Source organism: Chanodichthys erythropterus, chromosome 3 (assembly GCF_024489055.1).
Source record: "Chanodichthys erythropterus isolate Z2021 chromosome 3, ASM2448905v1, whole genome shotgun sequence".
Classification (NCBI taxonomy): Eukaryota; Metazoa; Chordata; class Actinopteri; order Cypriniformes; family Xenocyprididae; genus Chanodichthys; species Chanodichthys erythropterus.
The window spans coordinates 59785335-59797762 of NC_090223.1; the positions used below are offsets into that span (position 1 = coordinate 59785335).

General features: G+C 35.3%; 1 pseudogene; it reads left to right on the forward strand.

Moving 5' to 3' along the window:
• The first annotated feature begins 1078 nt into the window (after positions 1 to 1078).
• Positions 1079 to 12428, forward strand: part of LOC137005151 (uncharacterized) — a 1346463-nt pseudogene continuing 1335113 nt past the window's right edge.

Below are 12428 nucleotides of genomic sequence, written 5' to 3' on the forward strand. Positions count from 1 at the left end.
CTTCAGAAATCTCCTCCTGCTCCCCTGTCTCCTGCTCCTCGTGTTGACCAACCTGCTTGTGTGTGTGAGTGTCTCCGCCAGTTCCTTCCACCATCTGCATCTACAAGACACATTCAGGACAGTATTAGTTTCCCTTCATCTCTCATCCTCCTATTATCTGCTCAACTTCACCCCGTGCTTTGCTGTATTCAATAAACTCACCTGGATTGATCTTATCTCTGCCTCCGTGTCTCTGTACCGTAACAACCTGAGATTACAGCTGAAATCATTAGGATTACATACGAGACACACACTCAGAAGGAAGAAGAAATCATTACATTGTAAGTGAATTATTTAGTGGAGGACTGTCAACATGACCTCAATGACATGATGCACAGATGTTGGCATTGCAAACGCGTCTGCCGTAAGATGTCCCACAGGCCAGCAGGTGTAGAAAAACAAGGACTTGAATCTCATGGTTCCAGCCGTGATGCTTTCTCCTCGTCTCAATTGTTGCCCTGCTGAGTCTCAGTGAAGGCACTGCGTCTTCTTCAGAAAAACACACTCGTAAACCTGGCACGGGACTGTTCAGCATAAGTGTAATTAGGAATATGTGCATTTTTCCTATAAATGCAATCATCATATTTAATGTATGACCACACTTTATTATATTCAAATTTCATTTTACACTTTTAATAAATTGTGTTCTATAATCACAATTTAATAATTGAATGAGTAACATTTACAATAAAAATATTAAACTCTTAACCTACTAAAAATATTAAATGTTTTGTTTACTTGCATTATGTCATATTATAGGTAACCAAGATGAATTGTTGACAAAATATTTAAATATTAACATAAAATCACAGGTGGACTTCAAGAATAAATAATTTAGATCAAGGGGGTTCTGTTTACAAAAAAAAACAAAAAAAAAAAAAACAGAATCCCTTCTTTACAATTAAAAAATGACAAAATACAATAAATAATGTAGATAAGAGTTGTGTGTCCTCGCGTCTTCCAAATTCCAAACAGGACTTTTATTTTAGAGTTTTATTTCACAGCATGACGTCATAAGACTGCGCTGTGCTGCTGCTTCTTGTGATTCTGCTGAAGAAAGTAAAAAAAGATAAAAACAGTTAACTCTGTTAATTATTCTCTTCTTAAAGATGGAGTTTATTAAAGAGGAAAGTGAAGATATAAAGATAATTATTAAAGAGGAGACTGAAGATATAAAGATGGTGTTTATTAAAGAGGAAGTGACTGAAGGCATGAAGATTGAGTTTATTAAAGAGGAGACCGAAGACATGAAGATTGAAGAAACATTCAGAGTAAAACATGAAGATATTGAGGAACAAACAGGTTGGTTTTATTCTCACAGCTGAACTCAGTCATTTGATCCTTATTAAAATGTCCAGCTCTACAGAAATAGAGAATATACTTAAGTATAATCTAGGAGAATACAAAACAAAACAATTATTTTCTACAACATTAAACCCAATATCTTCTTCTGAATAGAGAACAATGGAAAATATTTTTTTCTGTCAATGCTCAAAAGTGCTGTACTTACATTTAACATACCTGAACATAAATAGCAGTAATTGAACAGTAAATCAAGCAATAATAAGCCCTATTTAAAATATATTGTACATGATCCCTATATGTCAATAACCAATTAACCAGAAATTAGATTTTTGAATAGGATTTTAAACCACATATGGATGTAGTTCAAAACAGATTTGCATTTCATGTGATTTATTTATTTTTTGGAAAAAAGCTGGCTTCTGCTGATGAAACTGCAAGCTATTCTTCAGTAAAATTTTCTTCAATTTATTATTATTTTTTTAAACTCTTTATTCAACATATCTGGTCTTTAACTGTAAAATTCCCCTACAGTATGAATAGCTGAACATACAATATGTAAAAAAAAAAACACAGAATCTGCTTTTAATAATAAAAACCAAACATTTTATTCTACCTTCATGTGATCTTTTTATTAATACTTTAATGTGGCTGACTTTCATTTAAAAATAGCAACATTTTGAACAAAAAGCTGATAAAATTGAGCTTTTTTTTAAAGGGTTAATTCACCCAAAAATGAAAATTCTGTCATTTATTACTCACCCTCATGTCGTTTCACACCCGTAAGACCTTCTTTAATCTTCAGAACACAAATTAAGATATTTTTGTTGGAATCTGATGGCTCCCTGAGGCCTTTATAGGGAGCAATGACACTTCCTCTCTCAACATCCATTAATATACTAAAAACATATTTAAATCAGCTCATGTGAGTACAGTGGTTCAATATCAATATTATAAAGCGATGAGAATATTTTTGGTGTGCCAAAAAAAAAAAAAAAAAGACTTATTTAGTGATGGCTGATTTCAAAACACTGCTTCATGAAGCATCGGATCATAAATTAATCAGTGCATCGGATCTGCTGTTCAGAGCGCCAAAGTCACATGATTTCAGCAGTTTAGCAGGTTTGACACGTGATCTGAATCATGATTGGATACACTGATTAATTTATGCTCTGAAGCTTCCTGAAGCAGTGTTTTGAAATCAGCCATCAACGTAATCGTAAGTCGTTATTTAGATTTTTTGGCACTCCAAAAATATTCTTGTGGCTTTTTAATATTAATATTGAACCACTGTACTCACATGAGCTGATTTAAATGTGTTTTTAGTACATTAATGGATGTTGAGAGAGGAAGTGTCATTGCTCCCTATAAAGGCCTCAGGGAGCCATCAGATTTCAACAAAAATATCTTAATTTGTGTTCTGAAGATGAACGAAGGTCTTACGGGTGTAAAACGGCATGAAGGTGAGTAATGAATGACAGAATTTTCATTTTTGGGTGAACTAACCCTTTAAAGGCCATGTCTGGATCTGATTCATAGATCACGCTCCAAATCTCGCATGTTATACTTTTGATACCTGATATATTATTTCTGCTGATCTTGATTCTGAGGTTTTGTACTGATTCAGATGAGTAATAGACCCCCACCATATATAATGTTTTATAACAAAGTTTGGGAGGAACAGGTTCAGATAATTAAACTAATTAGCTCAGGTGGAGAGCATTTAGTTTATCAACGCAAACCAGGACTGTGAACAGAAATTTTAAGGGGCAGTGGCCCAAACCAAAAAAAGGGGCACTAAAGGGATGGTGCTTGTTAAAACAAATTATTCATTTGTTACAAATATACAATTAAAAGAGAAGACTGCACCTTGACCTCTGACTCTTTTTAGTTGACTCTTAAGCCCGGGATACACTGCCCGATTTAAACTGTTAAAGGTCCCGTTTTTAGTGTTTTTTTGAAGCTTTGATTGTGTTTATAGTGTGCAATATAACATGTGTTCATGTTTCACGTGTAAAAAAACACAGTATTTTTCACATAATTTACTTATCTGTATACCGCTGTTTCCACTGTCATAAAAACGGGCTGATGACTTCCTTGTTCTATGAAGTCCCTCCTTCAGAAATACGTAACGGGTTCTGATTGTGCCAGCGGTTCCTGTGTTGTGATTCGACAGCAGCTTAGCGCATCTTGCCCAGAAAGGTCACGCCTCTTACCATAACGTGGAGATGCATGCGCTCAGTGTTATTATAAACATGTCTTTAATTTTACCCTATCAATTTGGGCCTGAACATAGAACAATGATTCGCGTGGCTGCAGCTAAACCAGCATGTGGTTAAACAGTAAACAACAGATATAATCACATAATTTAAACTGATCATAACAAACACCAACAATCGATGGTGTCCGGTTGAATTACTACACTTTTTAAAAAATTTTGTCAGATTAGTTTCAATTACCATCTAGTTAACAAAGCTAAACAGCGTTGCCCTTTGTGTGATAAGTTAAAGAAACTGTTAAACGCACCAACTTAAATAATAAAATACACTTACCGGTTGTGGTCCATAAACAACGCCTTCTCCAGACAAAGAGGGAACTGCTCCATCTTTCAAGAATAATCTTTGTGCGAATCCGGCATTAAACTGATTGAGGTTGAGGAAGCTGTCCTCAGCAAAATGTGCTGCACATAGTTTTACATGTGGATTATAATTTTCGGGAACCGAGTACATAAATTGTAACCATTGATCTCTAAGTACAGCGTCCCTGGGAAGGCCAAACAAAGGTGATTGGACTGCGGGATGAAAATAACAGCGCTTCGATGACATGGCGACAAACACACTCTACAAACGCAAGTCTTGCTCTTCTCCGTGGGAGCGCAACATGCCCCCGGGCGGAGGTTAGTCAAAAAACTGTTTTAGTGACGTCATTAAAGAAGGAAGTAGAGGGATGTAGTCCAAACTGGCGGTTCGATGTAGGCGACTTCTGTTAAATAAAATATCTCGCTTGGCATTGAACTTTGAGCTTTAAAATTTTACAGATTTTATTTATACTCTAACAACAACATTACACACTAACTAAAGTTTGAAACATGGGATCACGAAGAACGGGACCTTTAATGTATCCAAATTTGTTATATAGTTACAGTTATATACACAATGTTGTATTATAGAATATATAAATATTTATTCAATTCTAATATATGAATTTATTTTATTGTCATCTCACACATGGATCTGCTTTTTATCCTTTATAACAGGACATTTTCTATGCTATAATTTTTATAATAAAATACATATCATATATGTGATATCTTATTAAATAATTAGCATCAAACAAACAATATTAAGATTAAAAATGAATAGGTGGTGATGTGCACCAAGTAGGTTATGTAAATTGCCATTGAACAAAAGAAGAATGAAGTAGAATGGCGTGCTTTTTCTTAACGTCTGTTTACATGGTGAATCATCGATTCGTCGCTCTGTTGAGAATGTCTAGTGCAGAGCTATTCAATTACAAATTCAGTTGGGCCAGATTTTCAAACCAAGAAGGTTAGCTGTGCCAGTCATTTCAGTGGCGAAGCAGCTCGTAACGACAAATTTTAAAATCAACACAAACAAATTTATTGAAATACATAAGGTTTATTCATAATTTCTCTTTTAACTTTGACCAGTTTGCACAGCTCTTGTTGTAAGATGCCATCAGGGCTTGACATGAACTTTTTTGCTCACCAGCCACTGTGGCTAGTGGTCCAAAGTTACTAGCCACTCAGCATTTTCACTGGCCACAATTTTGATGGTGGTAAATTACATTTTATATGATTAAAGTTGACTTTGTTATACTTAAATTACTTTATTTTGAGTCATTTTACTTGATTTAGAAGATTTAAAACCCTTTCAAACTTTTAAATGCAGATTGACCACCCAAATCAAGACTACATTGTATATCAGCTGGTATGTACAGGTGGGCAAGAGGTGGACAATATGAGCATGGGCTAATATGAGACATTTTATAAGTTATTTGTGTTAGACTATATAAAAGAACAAAGAAGCAAATTACAAAAACAATAGTAAATTCAAAATAATCTTTTTTCAGATACAGTAGGTATATTTAACATATAGCATCTTTTGTTGTTTGATTAACATTAATGACAGACAGGTAGGCATATTTAATTGTGCTACTGACTTCATGGACGTAACTGATGCATATCCAGTTATTGGCCACCTGTTTACGTCCACTTAAGCTATAACCGACTGTATTCACGTGAGATACTCCATACAGTGGATATTTAGACATCTGTGTGCATGTGTATTTGCCTATTCAGGCGCGAGGAGAACTGATCGTTTCTGTTGTGTGTCATTCAGCGCAATTCCACCTATCCCTCCTTCACTGTATTTCATTGGCAGTTTTACATTTCACTGTTGAGAAAGTCATATTGATAGTAATCTAGGCTACTACCGGCACGCTCTGCATTGTTTGTGTGTTGCTAGATTACGTGGTATGAATTTACGTAAGAATGCACGTTTTTGGCGGGACCATATACATAATATTTACTTTACAATATATATAATAATAATAATAATATTATATATATATATATATATATATATATTTTTTTTTTTTTAATTAAATTATATTAAATATTAATTTATAAATAATATATATATATATATTTATTTATTAAGTCTATGGGCGGGACCACAGGCTGGTCCACTCGGAGGTTGCTTAGGGACCGCATGTGGCCCGCGGGCTGCCAATTGAATAGCCCTGGTCTAGTGTGTTAACCGGGAACATGCTCTGGGTTGGCTGAACTTACTACCGGATGCATTTTTGGAACCAGCATAGCTTGAGTAAGCAAGGTTTGGGTTAATCAACCGAGAGTTCAGGGTATATGTGACAGTAAGTTAACCCTGCTTTCTGGAATACGTCACCCCTGATCTGCCCAAAAAATAAATAAATCGGTTACTGTGTTTGTTTTTATAGGGTTAAAGTCCAGATATCAAACTGTAGTGTCTGCATCAAATGAAATGTACAATAGCGATATTACATAGAAAACCCACTAAAAGAAATGTGTCTGTTTTAATGTTTCAAATTACTTTCCTTTTTTAATTAATTATTTTTTGTGCTATATTTTGTATTTCACCCATAAACTAAACGCATTAAGCATGTATACCTGTCTATCGTAAAGCATCTTATGCTAATTCAGAACTTCATTCTGTTTCTCCATTAAAATATTGACAGATATCTAGAAAAGTAGTAAAGAACTGTAAGAAAGTCAGTTAAAAGCACAAATACAAAAATAATTGTTCATATTTGAGGTCCACAAATCCCCTCAGTCTGTTGACAGCAATGAAATGAGCTTTAAGTGTCAATTTACAGCAGATCTGAAGACATCAGCATAATAAATGAGTTGAAAACAGGAACTATTGACATGAAATAAAGAGTGTTTTCAGCAGTTTCTCTGTTAATATTGATGATCCTCAGACTATCAACACTCATTCAACAAGACATTCAGATCATCTCACTTTATTCTGAGTGTTTGCTGATAGAAACTGATTATTGGAGTCAGGATATATGAGAAAATCCTACAAACTGCTTTAATTAAAGACTACTGTTATTTCTCACAATGTGACACCAATATCTAGATATGCAGTTAATCTAATATTCAACAAATGGTCAGTAAAGTGAGATTTGAAAAATGTTCATATTGATTGTCAACATCAGGTCAAAATACAGATTATTTTACATTTATTTTATATCTTGTTCAAAATTTGCAACAACGTAACCAAAATTTTAGACATGTTTCAAAATAAAAAACAGTAATATCAGAAAACACCAAACTGTATCAAGTAAATTCACTTTCTAGAATGGCTGACAGGGTTTTAAGCTTGACTTAAGCAAAATCCGATTTATAGTTATTCATAAAGTTGTATTTTTCATAAAATGTAGAAGTTATTCATAAATAAAAGTTGGTGTCAAAATATGTCAATTGTGATTCATCAACATATTTAATAATTCTCACTACAGAAACTTTTGATTTGTCTATAATGTTTTAAATATAATAATTGTTTCAGGGACATAATATATAAAAGGCATCAAAGTGATCAGAATGTTGTATAGCAGTCGTCTACTTCAGTACATGAAGGTTCACTTTTAAGTTCTTTCACTTCATAATCCTCATTTTGAATTACTTTAATATACTGAAAATTAAATATTTTTGTGATTTCAGAGCTGATGGAAGTGAAGGAGGAGAGTGAAGAACTGAGTGAAGTGGAGGAGAAACATTATGACAAACCTGGAGAAAAACCTTTGAGTCACTCAAAGACTAAAAAGACATTTTTAAAGAAAAGAGACAAGAAATCTACAACCTGCACTCAGTGTGGAAAGAGTTTATCAACCAAACAACATCTTGATGTTCACATGAGAGTTCATACAGGAGAAAAGCCGTTCACATGTGATCAGTGTGGGAAGAGATTCACACAAAAAGGACAAATTAAGGAACACATGAGAGTTCACACTGGAGAGAAATCACACATATGTGATCAGTGTGGGAAGAGTTTCACAACAAAACAAAGTCTTGAGATTCACAGTGCAATTCATACCGGAGAGAAGCAATTTGCATGTAATGAATGCGGCAAAACATTTCTCTGGGCATCAAACCTGAAGAAACATCTGACAGTTCATACAAAGGAGAAGCCACATTCATGTTCTGTGTGTGGAAAGAGTTTTTCACGGCTGTATTATTTACAAGAACATCAGAAAATACACACTGGTGTGAGAGAGTACATGTGCTTTGAGTGTGAGAAGACTTTTACTGCAGCAAACAGTTTAAAACATCACCAGAGAATTCACAATGGAGAAAAACCTTTCAAGTGTTCACAGTGTGACAAGAGATTCATTCAGTCATCATCTCTGAAAACACATGAGAAGATCCACACTGGAGAAAAACCTTACAAGTGTTCACACTGTGACAAGAGATTCAATCAGTCAGGAACACTGAAAACACATGAGATCATCCACACTGGAGAAAAACCTTTCAAATGTTCACAGTGTGACAAGAGATTCAATCTGTCATCATCTCTGAAAACACATGAGAGGATCCACACTGGAGAAAAACCTTACAAGTGTTCACAGTGTGACAAGAGATTCAATAAGTCATCATCTCTGAAAAGACATGAGAGGATCCACAGCAGAGAGAAACCGCACACGTGTGATCAGTGTGGAAAGAGTTTCACTTTTAAAAGTAACCTGAAGATACACATGAAGATCCATGCAGTGGAGAAACCACATCAATAAGTAGTTCATCTTTATGTGCTGAGAAACAAAGTAGTTTCCTTAAAGCCACAATAAGTGGCAAGACGGTTTGGTGGTTGCTTAGTGTCTGCTTGGAAAATCTGAATCTTCTCCTGAACTTCTGAACTTCAGGACCAGCTGCTTTTTCATTCAGATCTGGATCCAGTAATTCTGGAGAAATAAACACATGCACCTGCTTTTCTCCCATCTGTGTTTTACCATCACACACTTCAGACTTGTGCTCTTTAAACCTGGTATCTCCCAGTATAGTGTTTCCAGATAAGCTTTTCACAGAACCATTTCTGTCCATTAGAAGATTACAGATCACAGGATTATCTGGACAGGAGTTGGTATCTGAAAAGTCTGAAATAAAAACATGGAATATGTGATTTAAGTTAATGTCATTCTTCTCACTGGAGGTCAAGAGTAAGAAAAGAGACTTCCGGTTATGGCGGTGGCGTGACAAGTCGCAGATTTCAACCCTCGTGCATTAGGCTAGAATTAATCCTTCTAAACCCACTTAAGATACTTAATTTAAGTTGGTGGAATAGCTAAAGAGATTACTAAAACAATGCCGTCGAAGAAAAAGATCAAAAATAAAGAGAGATTGGAAGTGGAATCACAAATTATGCCATCCGAACCTGAAAGCCCGAGCAAGCACGAAGAGACGGAGGATGAAGGGGGTGAGGCCTCAAACGAGAATCCTAGTAACGCAGAGATGATGAAGGCCTTTAAAGCAATGGAAAGACAAGTAAGCGGCAAGGTGGACGAAATTCTTTCGGCGGTCGTGGATGTCAAAGGGAGATTGACAGAGGCGGAGGAGCGAATTTCAGGGGCAGAGGACGAAATCGTCCAACTGAAGGTCAGAAATGATACGCTGGAAAAACAGATGAAATCAATGGCTGATAAGGTAATTGACTTGGAGAACAGAAGTAGGAGGAATAATCTTAGGTTGGTTGGCTTGCCGGAGAAAGAAGAGGGATCGGATGCGTGTGCTTTACTGGAAAAGTTTCTACCAGAGACTTTGGAGTTGGGAGAAAGCGTTACGTCATTGATAATAGAAAGAGCCCATCGAATACCCAGCTCAGGTCAAAAATACGGACAAGATGGTAAAGTGCAGCCGAGGACTGTCATAATGAAGTTCCTCAATTTCAAACAGAAGGAGCATGTTCTAAAGGCTGCAAAGAGTAAGGGAGCAATTGCATACAAAGGTTCCAATCTTCGTTTTTTTCCGGATTTGTCGGCAGAACTTCACAGGCAACAAAGAAAGTACAATGCTATCCGTCAAAAATTGCGTGACAAAGGAATCAACCGACACCGAGTAATCTTTCCTGCTCGATTGCTTCTTACACATGGAGACCGTACTGTGATTATGAACAGTCCAGAAGAAGTGGAGAAATATATGCAGCAGGTCGAGGATAAGTGAACTGAGGTATCGAGTCCAGAAGAAATGGATAAAGAGATGCAACAAATTGAGAACAAGTAAACGGAGGTATTAAGGCGAGGTACTGAGGACTATATGTAAAATTGTAGTTTATTTTCTTTGTCTGTAGGTTGTATATTCGTCCAAAGTAGATATTTAATTTTGTTTTAATAAGGGTAACAAGATAAGTATTTGACGTTTAAGTTAATTCATTTAGGGTTCAGAAGAGGGCACTTTTGCTATAATATTTGAAAAAAGAAATGACACAAAGTGAAAGTCTGACTTTATTTTAAGATAATAGTTTGTAGATATTAGGTTAATATAATGTGTATAGTTGGAAAGATGTTACTTGGAAATATAAGACTGACAGACTGTCAGCGTATTTGTGTTTTTTTGTTTTTTTTTTCTCTCTTCTTTTCTTTGAGGTAATAGTATTTTATTGGACAAGTCATGGCTTGGTTATAATATGTGGGTATAAAAATGGATAAGAAGGTTGAAACGGTAACGATGGATAGAGGGGTTGGTGTTCATAGAACAAATAGGAGAAGACCATTTAAGAAGTCAAGTGTAGGGAAGGGGGTTACTGATACAGATGGTACCAGTGAAGCATGGAAAATGCTGGGGTAAGTTCATATTTTATGTTATTAGTTTTGTTTTAGTTATTTTAGGTTTGGCCTCGTATATTTTGGCAAATATATGGTTCAAGGTAATGAGGATGGTTAAAACAAAAAATGGCACAGATAGGAGGGATTAAGCTTCAATCATGGAATTGCAGGGGGCTGGGGAAACTAAAAAAGATTAAACAGGTGATGATTAGAATTAAGCATATACAGGCAAATGTAGTATTCTTGCAAGAGTCACACATGACTAAGGAGGAAGTGATCAAAATTGAAAGAAGGTGGCAAGGACAAGTATTCTTGGCATGTTTTACTACACAAGCCAGAGGGGTAATTACATTAATACATAAAGCTGTGCCATTTCAAGTAAATAATGTTATTAAGGACCCAGCTGGAAGATTTGTGATTATTCAGGGAAGATTGGTAACAGAGATAATAAATTTAGTAAATATCTATGGCCCTAATAAGGATGACTCTAAATTTTATAGCAACATATTTCTATTGGTGGCTTCATTACCAGGTCAGGTTATAATGGCGGGGGATATGAATTGTACACTTGATCCAGGAAAAGATAGATCTACGGGAGTTGATACCACACATGTGAATTCTAGAAAACAGATTCTACATTTTATAGGAGAGCTTAAACTAGTGGATATATGGAGGCATCTTAACCCAAAACAGACTGCATATTCATGCTATTCGGCAACACACCAAACTTACTCTAGAATAGACTACTTTCTTGTGTCAGCCCAATTGTTTTCAAAATGTATAGATTGTCAATACCTTAGTATTGTCATTTCTGATCATGCACCAGTGTCTGTCATATGTTGATTCAAAATTAGTTAAAGATACCCCTAAATGGCGATTCCAACAAAGTTGGCTTAAAGATGCATCATTTGTAGAGTTCTTGGGCAATCAAATTGACAATTACTTTGAAACAAATCAATTGGAAACTTCAGCAGGAATTCGGTGGGAGGCATTTAAATGTTTTATTCGGGGACAAATTATTAGTTTTTGTAGTTCTAAAAGTAAAAATCTCGACAGGAGTTACAAGATTTGGAAAAAGAGATTAAAGAGCAGGAAAATGAAGTATATTATAGTGATTCGATATGTGCAGATAAACATAAACAGCTATTAATGCTTCGATCTAAATATAATACACTTTCTGCAAATAAAACTGCAGCTAAGTTATTAAAGCTGAAACAAACATTTTATGATCAAGGCGAAAAGACAGGTAAAGTGTTGGCGTGGCAAATTAAAAAAAAGCAAATGGAGAGGGCGGTAGATTCGATTGTACAGTCAGATGGTAATATCATTGTTGACCCACAAGAAATTAATAATTCATTTAGATCATATTATATGAAACTGTATAATTCTGAATGTATTTCGGGTTCAGAAATACAAAAAACTTTTTTGGATAATTTGGAGTTACCTAGTATACCAGAAGAACATAAAGATGAAATAGGAAAAGACATTAGTTTTCAAGAGGTGGTAGAGGCAATCGATCTGATGAAAGCGGGTAAGGCGGCGGCGGGACCTGATGGTCTCCCCATAGATATATATAAAAAATTTAAAGATAAATTAGTAAGACCTATGTTAGACATGCTAGTAGAAGCCTTTGCGGAGAATAAACTTCCTATGTCTTTGAATGAAATATAATTATTTTATTGCCTAAATCAGGAAAACCTAACAATAAATGTGAAAATTTTCGACCTATAAGTTTACTCAACTCAGACACTAAAATCCTGAGCAAAATA